Consider the following 18,256-nt stretch of genomic DNA (forward strand, 5'->3'; position numbering starts at 1 on the left):
GTAAATAAATTAAATCTTTAAAAAAAATCCCCAAAAAGATATAAATAGAATGGGTGAGTAAAGGCACCCATACCCTACATCAGGGTGCCAGGGTTTGACTTCCAGCTTCACTCCAGTTTCCTGCTAATGCAGACCACAGAAGGCAGCGGCTCCGGCTCAGGCAGCGGCTCCCGTGGGAGATCTGACTGTGGCTGTGGTTCAGCAGCGGCAGCTACAAAGCCCTCAGGGCAAGGCTGCAGATTCAAGACCCTCAGGAAAGACCAACAGCGTTTCTTCACGCCGGGCACAACAGCTCAGAATGTCACTTTATACAGCTCTATTTTATTTATTTGAAAGGTAGAGCCACAGAGAGAGTGAGAGGGGAGGAGGGTAGGTAGGGAGAGGGAGAGGGAGAGGGAGAGGGAGGGGGGGGAGAGAGAGAGAGAGAGAGAGAGAGAGGGAGAGAGTGGCAGGGGCCCAAGTACTTGGACCATCATTTGCCACTTTCCCAGGTGCATTCGCAGGGAGCTGGATCAGAAGTGGAGCAGCCAGGACTAAAATCCAATATGGGATGCCAGCTAGGCAAGCAGCGGCTTAACCCAGCGCACCCTGAGATGTCATTTTTTAAAAGGTGGCCTTCGGGGCCCGATGTTGTCGCACAGTAGGTGCGCCCTGTGCAGGCCTGGCTGTGAGCTGCCGAAGCCTCATGAGCCCATTGGGCCAGCAGCAGGCAGCTGCAGGGGAAGCCACCTCGGTGGAGCCCTGTGCTCCGGGGAAGCTTGTTCACCATCTGGGTGCAGGCCTCTTCCGCCCCGCCCCGCTCCGCCCTGGCCCGGCCCAGCCCAGCCCAGCCGGCCTTGGAAAGACAAACAACTCCGGCAGTGTAGCTTTCCCTGCGGATGGCAGCCTTTCCCCAAGATTGATTCTGATGCCCTGGGGGACCGAGGTGATGTCAGCTCGCCACTGTAGTCCTGGACTGCTACTCCTGCCTCCAGGGCCCAGCAGCAGAGCCAGGGACTGGCCGCCCGTCTCAGGGGCAGGTGGGCACGGGGGAGCCCAGCCTGGCAGAGAAAGGAGTGGAGGGGACAGGGAGGTGGAGAAGTGAAGAGGTGACCAGCGCTGGGTGGGCAGGGCTGGGTGCCGTGTGGGCGGCCAGATGGGGGAGTGGCGGGGAGAGTGGGTGGTGCTGCAGGACCCAGTCCTGAAGGCGGGGTGGGGGTGCGGCTGGGATTCGTACACGATACATTCTGAGGCCTTTCTTCTCAGTTGGCATAGTACTGCCCTGCCTACTATAGTTCCCTCAACTGCTCCTCCACAAACAGGTGTTTCGATTGCTCCTGATCTTTTGCAGCCTATGGTTAGGGCCCCACTGGGGAGCCTGCAGCCTGTATCAGATGCCCAGGTGTTTCGGGCACTGCTTCCTGATTTCGGCTTCCTATTGATGCAGACCCTCCCTGGGAGGCCGCAGGTGATGGCTCGGGCAGTTGGCTGTCGGCCCCCGACGTGGGAGACCTGGCTTCAGACCTCGGGCAAAAAAATAGGATCTTTCTCTCTCTCTCTCTCTCTCTCTCTCTCTCTCTCTCTCTCTCTCTCTCTCTCTCAAATAGAGAAAGATTTTTCCTTAACATTTCAATTTAAAAAGACCTCTTGCATATGTGTTTTCACACTGCTGGAAGCGAAGCGCCTGGCGGGGGATTCCTGGATGTGGACTGGCAGGGAGGGGCTGATGTCCATGCGGCTGTGTTAGGTTCTGTGGCCAGGATGGTGTCCATGTGCCTCCCACGGCCATGCCCGGGAGAGCCATTCCGCCCCAGTGCTGCCTACAGACTGTGCTAGGACGCGCCTCCTTTTCTGCCAGCCTGCTAGGTGAGAAATGGCACCCACTGGGGTTGTACTTCGCTGTGCGCAGATTTCTTGGGCCTTTTCCCCCACACATTTGGTGAATCGTCTGTTCTGAATCTGACCTCATCTTATTACTGGATTTTGGGGCTTCCTCCTCTGTAGGAGTTGCTTATAGATCGGGAATACCCACCTTTTGTGGGATGCATGGGGAGTATTTTTTCCGCTTTTTCAGTTACTCGTTGACTTTGTTTACCATGGTGAATGATTTTTTTATGTCATCAAATTTCTCATTCTTTTCTTTTACTGCTTCTCTAGTTTGAACCACAGCTTCAAAATCTTTCCTGGGGCTGGCGTTGTGGGACAGAGGGTTAAGCTGCGACTGTGGCACCGGCATCCCATAAGAGTGCCAACAGGAGTTCTGGCTACTCCACTTCTGATTCAGCTCCCTGCTAATGTCAGGGACGCCAGGGAACCCTGGAAAGGAAGCAAAACGTGACAGACTCTCCAGGAGCCCTGGGGTGAGGGAGAAGGGAGAAACGCCTATAGTGGCATTTTCAGGTGTTGTCGCTTGTGCAGCAAGGACCTGTGAACTTCTGTGCAAATTACACGTCCGTTCCCTGATTGGCTCAGGTAGAATCCTCATTAGCATGCACCTCCGTGGATCAGAGAGTACTTGCCGCTTTAGAAGCCCAGAAAAGACCAAGGCAGCAGGCTTGAGAGGCAATCTGGAGTAAGCAGCGCCCTGGAGCAGGCAGCCTGGGCTGGGCAGGCCCTCCTGGCTGCCGCAGAACCTTCTCTGCTTCCTTCAACAAACGTCCTTCGCTTTGCTTCCTCCTCCCGTCCTCTGTGTCTCCTTCTCCACGGTCACAAGACAGAGAAGCCGACAGAGAAAAGCAGCAGCAACCTGGAAGACTGCACACCAGGAGCCGTGACCCAGCCGCAACACAGCACCGCAGCACAGGAGCTGCTGTCCCGGAAAGAGGAGCCTGCCGCAGCTCTGGGTCGCTGAGCCGAGGCCTGGCAACGCGGACTCCTCCTCCACCACTCCTGCAACACTGATGCCCGAGAGCTTGGGCCCCTGCCACTGCATGGGAAAGCCGGATGGAGTGCCTGGTTTTGGCACAGACATTTGGGGAGTGAACCCGCAGATGGGAGATCTTGTAACTCTGCCTTTCAAATAAACCAGTCTTCGTAAAAATGAAATCTTTCTCAACATCCAAGGTGAAGAACCCATTCATGTTTTCTTCTGCTCCTTGTAGGGTGTGTAGGGCTGGATGTGTCCTGGCCCCCAACTTCCTGCTTTGAAATTAATCCCACTGTGCTGGGATTTGGAGGCGGGGCCTTGTGAGTGGAGTCCGAGCTCTCCCAAGAGAAGGCTAGAGCGATCCCTGGCTCTGTCCTGTGTGAGGATGGATGAGAAGTCGGCCTCTGCAGCCTGGAAGGGAGCCCTCACCAGAACCCACACCCGACCTGGGACTCCTGGCCGCCAGAACCGGGGGAAGCAGTGAAGGTTGTTCATAAGGCATCCCACTCCTGGCTTCGTGTTCTGGTAGCCGGAGCTAAGATTCGTGCCTTTGTGTTTTATACTTGGATCTCTAATCCATACAGAGTTTGTTCTTTGGGCTGCAACATGTGGGTCCAATTTTATCTTTTCTCACATGGCTACCCAGTTGTTTCAGCACCATTTATTACAAAGTCCTTCTTCAGTGGGTAACAAAGGTGGCGTCCCAATTCTCTGGGGTAGGAATGCACTTGAGCCAGATTCGGAATCTTCTAGTCTGTTCAGTTAGTCTCTTCATGCGCCAGAACCTCCCCATTTTGAATCACATCTTGTATTTTTTGAATGATAAAACAGCTCGCTCTCGCGATTTTTCTTTTCCAGTGTTTTCTTGCCTAGTTATTTTTCCATGTGAACTCTACCAACAGCTTAGATATCTTTGTAAAACAGCTTGCTGGTATTTTTATTGGGACTGCCTAGAATGTAAAGGGTAACATCGAGAACAGACACATACATAGCGCCAACTCATCCTTCCTGGACGCGGGGACTGCTTCCCGTTTGTTTTTCTCTAGTGTCTTTCAAGAGTGTTTTTTAAATTGCCTTGGATAGGTTTTACCTATTTCTCACTTCCTTCCTATTTAATCTTTTTTGTTCTTACTGTAAATGGGATATTCTCTTCCATTATGACCTGCAGGCTTATAAATAAAACCTACTGAATTTTATCCTGCTATGTCGTTGAACTCTTTTACTATTTGAATTAGTTCTGGGGTTTTTCAACTATAATATTATATCATCTGAAAATAGAGACAGTTTTATATCTTCTGTACCCATTCTTTTAAGGTTTATTATTTGAAAGAAAGAGAGAGATCTTCTATCCACTGGTCCACTCCCTAAATGCCTGTTCTAATTGCCAGGACCTGGCCAGGCTGAGCTAGGACTCCATCTGGGCCTCCCTCGTGGGTAGTAGGAACCCCAGTACTTGAGCCATCACCTGTTGTCTAGCCTAGGGGGCACATTAGCAGGAAGCTGAAGTGGAAGCAGAGCCAGGGCTCAATCCCAGGCACTCTGATATAGGATATGGGCACCCCAGGCAGCATCTGACTGCCGTCTCTTGGGCCTCCGATTGAATTCTCTTGTGTGATGGCACTGGCTAAGGCCTCTGGTAGAACGTGGAACAACGGGAACAGCAGTGGGAGGTGGCGGTGGCGAGCTGCCTTGTTCTCAACCTTCGTGGAAACACCCTGGTGCTGCTTGATTAAACAAGACGGGCTGTAGGGCGGCGCTTTATCCCCTCGAGAGTTTCCCTCCGGTCCTTTCTCGCTGAGTGCTCTGATCATAAGTATTCGCATGGTTTGAACTGGATTTGGCTCCCCAGGCGTCTACAACTCCAGGTCGTAACTTAATGGTTAACAGGTGAACGGGGTAAAGGTGAGTCTCCATCTGATTACGGAGCTGAGACGGAAGCCTGGCGGGCGGGCTCTGGGTAGACCTGGCTACCTAGGCAGAGAGCACTTCCTGTCTCAGCTTCCGGTCTCGCCGCGCTCTGCCCTCGCTGGCTGCCTGAACTCGGGGTCTTGGGGTATGAACCTCCAAACTACAAGCTGAAACAAACTTTCTTCCCAGGTGCACCCCCTGCCCCGGGTGTTTTAGTTAAGGGAACAAAATGTTGTCTAATAAGGCTTGTTACAGCTTTCTCAGCGTTTATAGAGAACATCGGGCCGTTCCTCCCTTAGGTTCGTTAACTTGGAATAAGCGGATTAGGGGTGGAATTGCGTCGTCGTGTCTCCCCAGTACTTCAGGTTGTAACTGCCTGTGAAGACAGGGTCATTACAGAGGGAACTAAATGCAGAAGCGGTCATCAGTGTGGGGGAACTCGGAGCAGAGACGCCAGGAGAGTGCCCCGTGAAGTCAGAGGCGGAGACTGGGTGACACCTCTGCCACCCAGCGGGTGGCAAAGAACCAGCGGCCACCCCAAGCTCGGAAGCGAGCACGGAATGGATTCTCGGTCACTGTCTTCACAAGGGACCAGTCCTGCTGATACCTGTGAGACAGGAAGTCTCTGTCTGTGGGCCTTTGTTACGGCAGTGTGGGAACTGGTATTAATATTCTATTACTGGCTGGCGCCGCGGCTCACTAGGCTAATCCTCCGCCTGCGGCGCCGGCACACAGAGTTCTAGTCCCGGTCGGGGCGCCGGATTCTGTCCCGGTTGCCCCTCTTCCAGTCCAGCTCTCTGCTGTGGCCAGGGAGTGCAGTGGAGGATGGCCCAAGAGCTTGGGCCCTGCACCCCATGGGAGGCCAGCATAAGCACCTGGCTCCTGCCTTCAGTTCAGCGCGGTGCGCCAGCCACAGCGCGCCGGCAGCGGCGGGCATTGGAGGGTGAACCAATGGCAAAGGAAGACCTTTCTCTCTGTCTCTCTCTCTCACTGTCTACTCTGCCTGTCAAAAAAAAAAAAAAAAAAAAATCTACTGGGTTTCCTGGTAGTACACCAAGCTTGCACTCCTGGGAGAAACCCCACCAGTTCTTGCTGGTTGTCAGTAGCATGCAGGATAATAACAAATACAAGCAGTGTTTGCAGAGGAGGATGGGACTGAGAGCAACTCCAAGGTCATTTTGTTTCCATGGCACCTGCCTGGTGTACAGCGGGACATTCCTATTGCCCAGCCACTGGGGTGGCTCTCTCAGCAACCATTCCCTGCAGAGAGGGGGTGCGGTAGGACCTGGTGGGCACAGTTGCTGGGCCTCCAGACCTAGGCCTGGGAGCCACCAAGAGGGGTCACTCCCCGAGCCAAGGAGAGCAGCTTTCTGGAAGGTTCTCAAACAATAGCTTGCCAGTTAGCTCTGCTGGGATCTTCCAACAGATAGGATTATTGTGAGTTTCACCTGGGAAATCCTGTTGGCCCCAGGAGCAGGGGCCAATGGGGGTTTTCTGGCTGGGAGCAGGGATTTTGCCTCCGGGCTCTGGGAGGAGGAGGAAGAGGGGTGGGGCAGCGGTGGGAGACAAGGCTTTCCCAAGTACAGGAAGGGCATCCAGTTCAGTTCTGGGGGAGCCGAGCCAAGGCTTGGCATCCCTCCCGACCCCTGTGGGAGCACAGAAAATACAGTCAGCTTGGATCCCAGTCCTGCCCTCCATGAATTGTGTGGCCCGGGGCAAGCGCCCAAGGCTCAGTGCTGTCATCTGTGAAATGGGGTTACCACCAGGCAGCTCCACTGCCAGCCCCATCCTGGCTCCATTAGATGACTCAGCTTATGAAAACCAGGCAGTAAGGTCCTGGGGCCACAGCACCATCAGGGCCCCACCTGTTGGGCAAACCTGTTGGGCAGGACCGGCCCTTCTTGGCTGTCTGAGCCCCTCCTCCCCTCCCCCGCTAGGCTGGGTGCTCCAGACATGTCCCTGTCCCTCCAGGCCTCCTGCATGGAAGAAGCGGAACTGCCACAGACAGGCCCTCCCATTCCCAGCGTTCTAGGAGGCCTGCCTGGTTCTGTTCTGGGGGCAGGTGCCCTTCTCAGCACTACGGCAAGCCAGAGGGATGGAAGAGCCTTCCAGACAGCTGCAGATCAGCAGGACCCTGGGTGGGGGCTGGCGGTGCAGCTCCTGAACTGAGCGGGGAGCAGCTGCCGGGCAGTGGGCAGTGGCTGGGGTAGCGGCCCTGGGGTGCAGACTGCAGTGCTGCTCAGGGGGTGGAGCCACTGCAGCTACACTTGGTGGACGCTTAGGAGGCCTCGCGGAGAGGCAGAGGTCTGGGTGACTGAGAGGTCGGTGAGAGGTGAGATCACGAACCGAGACTGAGAGCCGGGAAGCGCAGGAGTGGGCCGCAGTTTCTCCATGTGCAGAGTGGGCTGACCGGATCCCTGGATGACCGAAGGGGCGTCTGCCGGGCTGCCTGATGCCTGAGGCCCTACTGTGCGCCAGGCTGGGGCATCCCTGGAGCTCCGAACTGTGGGTGGGGAGGACAGCCCCTCACTGCACGGACTGAGCAGCGAGGCTCAGGGCCTTTGCAGGACGTTCCGGGAGTCAGTCCACAGCCGATCAGGAGCCCCGGATGCAGGCCGTCACAGCCCAGGGTCACCCGGGGTGAGTGCTGCGTGCTGTTCGGGCACCGAGCCAGCCTTCCCCAGCTGACAGGGGCCCTCTGCGTCTCACGGGGCCTAGGCTCCCCTCCTGCACCCAGCACCCCGGGGATGGACGCGCAGGCTGGCGGGAGGGCGGCCCCCGTCGCCGCGAGCGTTCTGGGGAAGCCCTCGCTGCTCGCACCCGGCCCCCGCCGCCGCCGGGTGCCTTGCCCGGTCTCCTGTGCTGCGCCAGCCCGCATGCGCACCGCCCGGCCCGTCCGCTCCACCGAGGCCACGCCCCTGGCCCCAAAGGGGCGGAGGCCGCGGGAGGGGGCGGGGTCCAGGCGGCGGAACCCCGGGAGTCTGAGCTCGAGCCGCCGCCCCAGGCCGGCCCCGGCTACATCTCGGGCCGGTGCAGCCTCCGCGCCAGCGCGCGCCTTGCACGGCACCCCGGGTCCAGCTCGCCCGCCGCGGCGCGGCAGGTAGGAGGCGCGGCGCGGAGGAAGGCGTGTGCGGGCGCGCGTGCTGTGCGCGTTTCAGGGGTGTGTGCCGGACGCGCGGCCACGCGGAGCGCGGAGCCGGGAGGGGGCTGCACGCCCCGCGGGTCCGGGGCCGGGGAGGTGAGCGCCGGCCTGGGGCCCGGGGGTGAGGTGGGGGCGGGGTCCTCTAGTCCTCACCCCGCCCCAGAGGCGAGGGTCCTTTCCCTAAGTCCTCCTGGGGGTTCCGGAGTCGTTTTCCGAGTGTAGACGCCTGGGCGTGCTGGACACCTGGGGCTCGCCTGCTTCTCCCCTCCTCCCTGCAAGTCCCCCTTCCAGTTTCCCCCTCTGACTCCCAGCACCCGTTCAATTCCCCAGTCCCGTCTGGTGGTCCTCCCGGCGCCCCGGGCTTGGGGAGGGGGCGGCCGAGGCCCTTGCTGTCCGAGCGGCTTTCCCTGGCTGCCATTCTCCACGGGTTGCCTGGGGGCCTTTCCTCCTGCCTGCCGGGTGCGCGCCCGGGTGTGTGGCCGCGAGGGGGAGAGGATGGATCCCCGCTGTTCCCATCCTTGGTCCTTCTCCACGCCCCAGGGTCGGGGGAGGGGGTGCTGAGGGCACCCGTCTAGGGGCGACGATCATTAACAGGTGCCAGATTCTCTCTTGGCTTCGCCCCTTGCGGTGGGATTCCGGGGCAGAGCCCTGGCAGCCAGGGGAGGGGCTCCGAGGAGTGGAGCGGCTGCCCTCTCTGGACTAGGGAGGTAGAATTTGCATTCACGTCCACCTGGCTCAAGCCAGAATGTCCTTTGTGCACAGACTGCTGGAGGAGCCCTGCCCGGGGCCGCTCGGTGCTCAGAGAGGTGTGGGGCCTGGGATGGGGCGGGGGCCCCCTGTGCTCTGCAAGGGCTGATATGCCCGGGTGAGTCCTGGGGTGCAGTTTGAGTGCCTGGCTACTCAGTGCTGGGTGGAGCGGGGTGGGCTCAACTGCGTGCCAGGCGAGGACTGAGTGCCCCGCACCAAGGGCCACTCAGGCAGGGTCTGTTGCCTGAGGAGTGAGCGCCACTTCTCACCACTTAGGCAGGTGTATGAACAGATAAGCCCCTGGGGGCTGGGGGCACTGGGTCACTCGCCGCCTCATCAGAGCAGGATCTGGGAGAAGTTCACCAAGCAGAAGAGCAAGGGCTGGCCACTGGAAGCCAGGAAACAGCTGGGGCGGAGGCTTGGAGCTGTGAACTTGAATGCTGGTCCAGTGCCTGGGGGTTGCATAGACCAGCTGCGGCTCCGAGGAGGAGCGCGTTGGCTGCTGTAAATGGGGAGTTGCCGTCCAGGCCATTGAGGAGAAGGTTCTGCTAGGGAGAGGCGCCCCTTGGCCTCTCCTCCCCTCCCCAGAACCCTGGCCAAGGCTAGGGCTTAGCAGGGGAGGTGGGGACTGATGGGAGTGCTCGCAGCAAGGGTGGGATGGGTGGCAGGTGCCGGGGACTGTGCAGAGCCCCAGTGCTGGGGAGGGTAGATGGGGGTGCAGCTGGGGATGGAGCAGGTCTTGGGGAAGCTGGAAGGTGAGGATAGGCACCGTTGTGAGAGGCCTGCGGGCTTTGGGTGGAGGGCATCTGGAACCCTGCTCTGAGCGGGGCTGTCTCTGACTTCCTCTGCCCCTACTTGCCCTGTAGGCTGTCAAGACAGCCCTGAGGCTTCCAGGAACCCTGGGACTCAGAGCGACCTCTCTCCAGCACCCCTCCTATCTGTGGGATCTCTTTTTCCTTAAGACTGGCTCAATCCCTCCCCATATGCCTGTGACCCTGAGGCAGTGAACTTCTGTGTTGTCTGTTTCCTGCTGTGTGGGATGGGGCTGAATCTCTGGGATTTGGGGGCTAGTGTGATTAGGTTAGGTCTGATGACCGAGTTTAGGTCTTGTCAGTAGAAGTGTTCCTGCAAGTACACGGTGCTTGGTGGCCGCCGTCATTAGCAGTAATTATTATTAGCAGTAGTGATGAGCCTTGGGCATCACTCGCCAAGGCAGGAGGGGCTCACTTAGGGGAAAGGGCGAATGGAAGGGGGGCTCTCTCCTGTTGACACGGAAGCCCCTGTTGGCTTTGGTGAGCAAGGGAACCGCTGACCCCTGCAGTACCCTGGCACAGGGGTCCTCCAGTCTGCCTGGCTTCCCCAAGGGCTCCTGTCCCTCGGGCAGAGGCAGGGCCTAGGCGGCCCGGAGCACCTCAGCGCAGGTCTTTCTGAGGCTCAGCAGCAGGCCCTGTGCTCCCACAGCCGCCGAGGGCAAGGTCTGTACCCTGTCCTCGTGCTGAACCCACCCCGCGCCCTGGCATCTCCCTCGCCCCTGTGCTGTCTCCTCCCCCAGCTGCCCAAGTGTGTGAGCCCCTCTGCAGCCTCTCCTAGCTGTCCCTGACTTCCCAGAGGCCTCTTCGGCCTCCTCGCTCAGAACGCTGCTTGGCCCGTGGGGCCTCTGAGCTTGGCCTTCGAGGCCCCCAGCACCACAGCCTCTTCTCCGGGCCGCTGGTGCCGCCCAGGGGTTGCCTCCCTGCCGCGCAGGCTGGGCCACTGACTTCCCTTTGGCCTTAGGCCTTGCCTTTCGCCGCTTACTAAAAGCAAAGTGGGCCAGGTCCCTTTGGGCTTCTGCTCCTGGCTGTCTTACGGGGCAGCCCTCGGGCTCAGATGCGGAAGCCACCTCTGCTCGCCTGTAATGGCCGGCGCGGCTCCGTGCCCAGCCAGCACTCCCTGGGCTGCAGCTCAGCGGGCCTGTGTGGCTTGGGTTTGCTGCCACCCTGGGGCCTGTGGTCAGGGCAGCCCCTGCTGCCCAGCCAGGGATGGTGGACAGAAGGCCAGGAGCCCACTGGCCGGATCTGCGTGCTCTGCACCCGGCCACCGTTCCTAATGACAGCGACTGCAACGCTGAGGTGTGGGGTGACTGTCGCACAGCGGAGCAGTTCATGGCTTCCCTGAGCACGAGAGGGGTGGGCCTCGTCACCCACCTTCCGCCGTCCACTCGGCTTCAAGGGCAGTAGTCGCTTCCTGTCACCTCGGAAGCGAATTGCCACACACTGAGCCGTCTGGCTCCTCCCCTCGCGGTGCTGGAGGTCGGGGGTGGGGGGCAGCATGAGTCCGGGGGGCTGCACCCTTCCACAGGCTGCCAGGCACAATCAGAGCCTTGTCTCCTCCAGCTCCTGTGGCTGCGTCACCCCTTCCCTCCTCTGAAGCCCCCACCCCCGCCTCCCTTTTACAAGGACTCCTGCTATTGCCTTGAGGGCCCGTCAGACAACTGGGGCTCCTCGCCAGCCTCCAGGCTGTCGTGTAGGGTGACATTGGCAGCTTGTGGGGTCTTGAATGTGGACGTCTGTGGGGGCCGTTGTTCAGTGTGCCACAGGAGCCCATTGTAGGGCAGTGCAGGCACCAGGCCCGGCCCTGGCCCCTCCCTGGGGTGCCCGCAGCTGCTGGCTTCCCTGTGAGGTCCCTCTCAGTGTCTGTCGCCCCCAGCCTGTGCCCCTGGTAGCTGGAGCTTGGAAGGTTTGAAAGGGGGGGAGCGTGCTGGCCGGTCCCCTGGGCGCCCAGTGACTGGGCCCACCCTGCGTGTGACAGCGTGCTAGGCCTGCAGAGCGGGCCTGCCTACTGCAGACGATCACTCTGTGCTGTGTGAGGGGGCGGGGCTGGGGCTAGGGGCCGCTGGGGCAGGGGGTGTGGGGTAAGGCGCAGGTTGGGCCAGTGGGAAAGATCTCCATTTTATAGATGCGAAATTGGAGGCACAAACAGGCTAACTGCCTGCCCCTCCCCGGGCCTCGGCCCCCCTGTCTGAGGCTGGGCAGGTGAGTGGGTGCCTCTGGGGCTGCCTGCCATTTGGGGGCTCTGATGGACCCCCTGCTGAGTGCAGGGGGAGGCGCTGGCATTCCATGCTGCAGTGGCAGGGCCAGGGTAGGGTGCAGAGCAGTGCCCGGGGCCTGGGTGCTGCCAGCGGGCCACTCGCCCGGGGAGGAGCCCTGCCACCCCAGGAGGCAGAACCCCGGAAACCCCAGACGCCCTGGCCAGCGTGCTGGGTCTCCGTCCGTCTCTGCGCCGGGGCCTGCTGCTCCCCCGGCTGTTTCTGTGGCCTGGCCTCCCCGCCTGTGTCCCGGGCTCTCTTCCCTGTGACCTCGAGAATCGTCACGTCTCACTGCACCCTGGGTTCTTAGCCGCCACACCTGGCCATGGCGCTATTTCTGAGCCAGCCCCTACTTCCTTCTTCACGTCCCCATGCCCTGACCGCCAGCCTTGCCTGAGTGGCTCACTCTCCCTCAGTGTCTTTTCCACCTCAAACCTTGTACCTCAGTCTTGAAATCTTGGACCACACTTTGAGACCCTGCTTCCATGCCACCTCCTCCGTGCAGCCTTCCTTGCTTTGTCTGAATGAATCCCTCACTCTGAGGGCAGATCTCTGCCTAGTGTTTGGTTTCTCTGTATCTCCTCCACCAGGCCGAGCTCTGGGGCAGAGCCCCATCTCACGTGGACAGGCTCGGGCCTCTGTCCAGACCGCGTTTCCTCCTGCCTGAGCCCCTGTCACTGTCTGTGTAGAATGGGTGTGCCTCAGGTTACCCCTCTGGGAGACAGGAACCATCTCACCAGCTTTCAACCCTGAGTCTCGGAAGCAGGCAGGAGGCGCCAGGGGTGCAGACTGGTTCCAGACTGGAGGGGCACGCAGGCGAGAGGGAGCAGGGGCCTGCCGGGGCCACACAGCCCGGTGGCTTTGGTGAGCTGATCGAGTCTCAGTGTCAGCTTGTCTCCCTGTGGGGGAGGGAGCAGCACCTAGGTCCCACCCAGGTTGGAGGGAGAAGGCCCCTTCCTGGGGTGCGCTGCTGTTTGTTGGGGGAGCCCCGAAGTAGGCGACCCGCACTGCCCTGGGTTGTCCAGGACTGAGGCATTTCTTGGGGTGTGTGTCTCATAGTGTCAAAACCAGGGTGCGTGTCACCTGAGGCCAAGCCCAGGCACGGAAGCCACCTGCCTCCAGGAGTGTGGTCAGGTTCTCGGCGTCCTCCTGTCCCTGCCCAAGGCCCTCAGCACCCCCCGGCCAGATCGCACGGTGGAGCCCCCTCTTCTGCGGACTCCTGGGCCCGACCCAACTCTCAAATGAGGAACAGCTGTGGGTCAGGCCGCATGACTCACTCGGGTCCCCCAGAGCCAAGCCTGAGGCTGCCTCTTTCTGCTCACTTTGGGGGACCCCAGAGCTCCCCGACCACCATCCCTGAAGACTGGCAGGAGCCCCTGTGCCCATGCCGTGCCCCCCACCCCTGCGCGCGCGCACAGGGCAGTCACCCAGTTGGATTTACATGTTAGAGAGATGTCTCTCTCTGGCTGGGTGGAGAGCGGACTGGACACAGAAATGATAAGGGAGGGAGTGGGGAGGAAAGACAGGATTTCCCGGCCCCGGTACCAGCCTGCCTGGCGTGGGCTAGAGTGACTCACCGGGCTTGGCCGCCTCTGCTCTGGAGTCGGAGCCCAGGAGTCCCGGCGGCCTGGAGCCCAGCTCTCTCTGCACACACATCGTCTCCCTCCCCTCCTGCCGCCGGAGGTCAGAGTTCACCCACAGTGGCACCAGGAGCCGCATATAAGAATGTGAAAGTGATGGGTCCTGGAGCAGGTGCAGGTGGCTGTGGAGTACAGGATGAGGAAGATTAAAACACAAACAAGACAACACCCCCGAAACAACCCAACCCGGTGGCTCAGAGGCTCCCCTCCCCCATTGGTCTGGCTCCCCCTGGGCTGGCTCCTGCTCAGCGTCTGACCCCTGTGCTCCCGAGGGAGCTGACAGCTGGCAGCCGCACCCCTGAGAGCTGTCCTTTGAGCTGCCAGGGCCCTGCCCCTGCTCCAGCTCTTCCTGGGGGAACCCCCCCCCTCCGCCATGGCCTCCTTTTCTTTCCCTCCTTCACTGATTCCCGATCCTGAAGAGCCACGCCGTTCTCCCTGTGCCTGTCCCCCGTGCCCCTCTTCACAGGGACCGCCTGGAGGGTCTGGCGCCCGCCTTGTCAGCCGGCTCAGGGCCAGCCCATCGTGGCTTCAGTGTGGACCTGCAGGTTGGGGGCGGGGCCCTGGATGAGGAAGACACAGCTGTTCAGCCCCTCCCCTCCCTATGGCAAAGGGCTACATGGCGGTGGGGGTCGGGGGTGGGGAGCGAGGGGGCTTTGATCGCTGGGGTGTGAGTGTGGGCATCATGGGCCCCTGGGCTGGCGCTGGGTGATGCCCGTTCTGCCAGCCTGGGCCGTGCTGGACCCTGCAGTGGGGGGTGGGGAAATGCGTTTTCCCTTCTGCCTCCCCCCAGTGCAGCGCTGAGCCTCCCTCCCATGCCGCAGCAGAGCCCACCTGTCTCCTGCCCGGCGTGGAGCTCAACTTCAAGTTCTGTGGCCTTCCTTCCGCCGCCTTGCCCCTGCCTTGCCCTCTTCTAGTCCCTTCTCCCTGGTGCGGCAGCTGGAGGGGTCTTCCTGAGACAGCCACAATGCAGCTCCCTCGCCCACCCTGTTTAGTGCCTTCCTCAGCTCTTGCAGCCCAGGGTACAGCCCCGTCCCCACGTCATGTGTCCCAGGGTCTCTGCATCCTGGACAGTTGCCCCCGTGGTCTCTCCCCCTACCCCTGCTCTGCTCTGGGTCAGCTGCGTGCCCCTCCCCGAGTGTGGCTCCTGGGGAGGGGCCCTCGTGCTTGGCAGCCCCTTCCCAGGTGCAGAGAAACCTCGAGGGGATGCTTGGTTGGAGCATGGGGCGCCCCATGTGGGACGTCTCTGGACTTAAGTGCTTAGGGTGTCCTGAGAGGTGGGGAGCTGAGGGCCTGGAGCCCTTTCCCGCCCCACACCCCACCATCCCAACAGGGCTGGGGCTGGGTCCTGAGCCTCAGGAGCCCCCTACTTAGGGCTCTGTGCTGGCTTTTGGTGGTGAAGTTCTTACTGGGACAAAGCTGGTCCTCAGAAAAGAACGTCAGACCTACGTGTGCGGTTCAGGGGATTTCCAGGGTGGCCACGCCCGGATCAAGAAACACTTTCCAGGGCGGCCAGGCCTCTGCCTGCAACACCGCACTCCACATCTGAGCGCTGGGTTGAGTCCCGGCTGCTCTGCTTCCTAGCCAGCTTCCCACTGACGCGTCTGGGAAAGCAGCAGAAGGTGGCTCAAGTGCTTTGGTCCCTGCCACCCACAAGGGAGACCCAGATGAAGCTCCAGGCTCCTGGCCGTTGCAGACATTTGGGGAGTGAACCAGCCCCCTCGTGCCCCCTCCCCAAAGTAGCTCCCACCCTGCCCTCTGTTCACCATGGATGACTTATCCCTTCTTCTCTTCGAAAACTATTTTTAATTGACAAATAGAGATGGTATGTGTTTGTCTAGCAGGGTGTTTTGAAATGTGTGCATATCGTGGAATGGCTACGTGGAGCTAATTCCCGTGCGTTCCCTCGCATGCTCACCACTTCCTGTGGCGAGAACACACAGAGTCAGCGTGTGCGGTCCTCGAGAGCACGCTCCGTCGTTCTGCGCCGCAGTCACGACGTACAGCAGGCCCCTGTCCGGGCCAGCGTCTCCCCAGCGGCCCCCTTCTGCTCCTCAAGTTGGGCCCTCTTGGGTGCCACCTGTGTAATCACGCGGCGTTTGTCTTTCTGTGCCTGGCTTATCGCACTTAGCATAGTGTCGCGTGGGCTCGCCCGTGTCGTCCCAGGGGACAGGAGTTCGTTTCTCGGAGGCCGGGTGGTGCTCTGTGGTGCGTGCACCACGCCCCCTTGATCCGTGCACCTGTGGGCTCTTGGGGTGACTGTGCATCTTGGCTGTTGGGACCCGTGCTGCAGCGAACGCCGTGTTTGTTCAACATGCTGAGTTCATCTCTTTGACGTCTCCCCGGCAGTGGGACTGCGGCTCTGTTCGTCCTTTTCTTATGCATCCTCCATGCTGTTTCCCGCAAGGGCTGCACTAATTTACATTCCCACCAGCGGTGAGCACGGGTTCCCGTCTCTCCACATGCCTGCCAACACTTAGCCTTTGTCTTTTCAATAACAGCCTTTCTAATGGGTGCAAGGTCATGTGTCGCTGTGGTTTTCTTTAGTGTTTCCCTGGTGGTTACTGGTGCCAAGTGTTTTTCATGTCCCTCTTGGCCATTTGCATGTCTTTTGAGAAATGTCTCTCAGTCTCTCTCCCCCCCACCTTTTTTTTTTTTTTTTTTTTTTTGACAGGCAGAGTGGACAGTGAGAGAGAGAGACAGAGAGAAAGGTCTTCCTTTGCCGTTGGTTCACCCTCCAATGGCCGCCGCGGCTGGCACGCTGCGGCCGGCGCACCGCGCTGATCCGATGGCAGGAGCCAGGAGCCAGGTGCTTTTCCTGGTCTCCCATGGGGTGCAGGGCCCAAGCACCTGGGCCATCCTCCACTGCACTCCCTGGCCACAGCAGAGAGCTGGCCTGGAAGAGGGGCAACCGGGACAGAATCCGGCGCCCCGACCGGGACTAGAACCCGGTGTGCTGGCGCCGCTAGGCGGAGGATTAGCCTAGTGAGCCGCGGCGCCGGCCCCCCCCACCTTTTTTAAAAGAAAGATTTATTTATTTTATTTGAAAGGTAGAGTTACAGAGAGAGAGAGAGAAATAGAAAGCGAAAGATCTTCCATCTGCTGGTTCACTCCCCAGATGGCCACAATGGCTGGGGCTGTGCCAGGCCGAGGGCAGGAGCCAGGAGCTTCTTCCGGGTCTCCCACATGGGTGCAGGGCCCAAGCACTTGGGCCATCTTCCACTGCTTTCCCAGGCCACAGCAGAGAGCTGGATTGGAAGTGGAGCAGCTGGGACTTGAACTGGTATCCACATGGGATGCTGGTGTTACAGGCATTGACTTAACCCGCCATGCCACAAAGCCAGCCCCCCTTTGCCCGTTTTTTATTTGGGCTGTTTCGTTGCTGTGAGTTGTTGGAGTTGCTTGTATATTTTGAACATTGACCCTTATCAGATGTTTGGTTTGCAGATATTTTCTTCTAGTCTGTGGTTTGTCTCTTCATTCCATTAGTTGTTGCTTTGGCTGTGCAGAAGCTTCTTAGCTTGACGTAATCTTGTTTGTCTGTTTTTTGCCTCTGTTGGGCTTAGCATGAACAGTCCTTGCCCGGAGCAACGTCATGGAGCTTCCTCCCATGTCTCCTTCTGATAGTTTCATAGATTTGGGTCTCTCTCTTTTGTTTTTTTGACTCTGACTTTTTTTAAACCATTATTTGAAGGATGGAGTCACACACACACACACACACACACACACATACACTGCAATAGACAGGGCTGGGCCAGGCCAAAGCCAGGAGCCAGTGACTCCACCCTGTTTTCCCATGTGGGTAGCAGGGGCCCAAGTACTTGGACTATCACCTTTGCCTCCCAGGTATGGTAGCAGGAAGCTGGATTGGAAGCCGAGACAGGACTCAATGCCAGGCGCTGCAAATGGGATGCAGGCATCTCGAGTGGCCGCTTAACCTGCTGCCCCCAGCACCCACCCCCAAATTTTGGGTCTTACCTTTCTGTTTTCTGTCCATTTTTGTATATCATCTGTGATAAGGGCCTGAGTTCACTCTTCTGCCTGTGGGTATCGAGTTTTCCCAACACTACTGATGACACTGTCCTTTCTCCATGGGTGCCTGTGGTTTTCTTGTCGATGTCTTTAGCTTTGGTATCAGCTATTTGGCTATGCTTTTCAGTTTTAGATAAATGGGACCCTATTGTTGCTTCTTGCTTGTGATTCTCGTGAGCTTCATCCATAGGGGCACATGAAGCAGTGATGGGTTCATTTTCATTATTGTTTGGCATCCCATCATATGCACACACAACAACACATCTGTGCTTTCTTACGTTGATGGACGTTGGGGTTGCATGCAGTTTTCGCCTGTAACAAATACTCCTGCAGTACACATTCTTGTCCATGATTTTGGTGAATATGTGCATCCATTTCTGTTCAACACAGCCTGAGGAGAGAACTCACTGGACAGAGAGTATACATGTGCTCACCTTTCATAGTTATAGTCAAAGAATTTTGTGAAGTGGTCGTACCAGTTTATGTTCTCACCACCCATGTCGAGGAGCCCTCCTCGGGATTGTTTGGGGTGCCTTTGTGGTGTTTTTTTGCCTTAGCCATTCTGGTGGGGAACAGTGGCATCTAGCTATGGTTTGAATTTGATGGCTAGTGAAGTCGAGCGCTCCGTCTTCCATTTGTTGGCCATTTGGAGGTGCTGTGTTCCTTGTTTCCTTCTAAAAGCATTCTTGTTTTCCCTCTCGGTTGGATTTGCGCGATCTGGACTCGGTCTTTGTGTGCAGTGTGAGGTAGGGATCAAGACGAGCGCGTCCCAGGGCAGAGCCCGAGAGCCCAGCACTGTTGCTCGGTCCCCTCCTCAGTGCTTGCTCATGACTTCAGTATTATTTCTGGACTTTCTGCTTTTAATTTTCAAAATGTATTTT

At 58.9% G+C, this 18,256-nt stretch overlaps 1 protein-coding gene across 4 annotated transcripts in view; it reads left to right on the forward strand.

Annotated features, from left to right (window-relative positions):
* The first annotated feature begins 7,690 nt into the window (after window positions 1-7,690).
* The window catches only part of CAPN5 (calpain 5), a 49,271-nt gene continuing 38,705 nt past the window's right edge, over window positions 7,691-18,256 (forward strand). Inside the window, exon 1 of one of the 4 annotated variants that reach the window (XM_089311633.1) lies at window positions 7,691-7,853. The gene's annotated coding sequence lies outside the window, so the exon portion shown is untranslated. The other 3 variants (XM_008263663.5, XM_008263675.5, XM_089311628.1) reach the window with 3 other exon arrangements.

The sequence above is a fragment of the Oryctolagus cuniculus genome, chromosome 1 (genome assembly GCF_051225735.1).
Source record: "Oryctolagus cuniculus isolate XC-2025 breed Fujian yellow rabbit chromosome 1, ASM5122573v1, whole genome shotgun sequence".
In the NCBI taxonomy this organism is placed as follows: Eukaryota; Metazoa; Chordata; class Mammalia; order Lagomorpha; family Leporidae; genus Oryctolagus; species Oryctolagus cuniculus.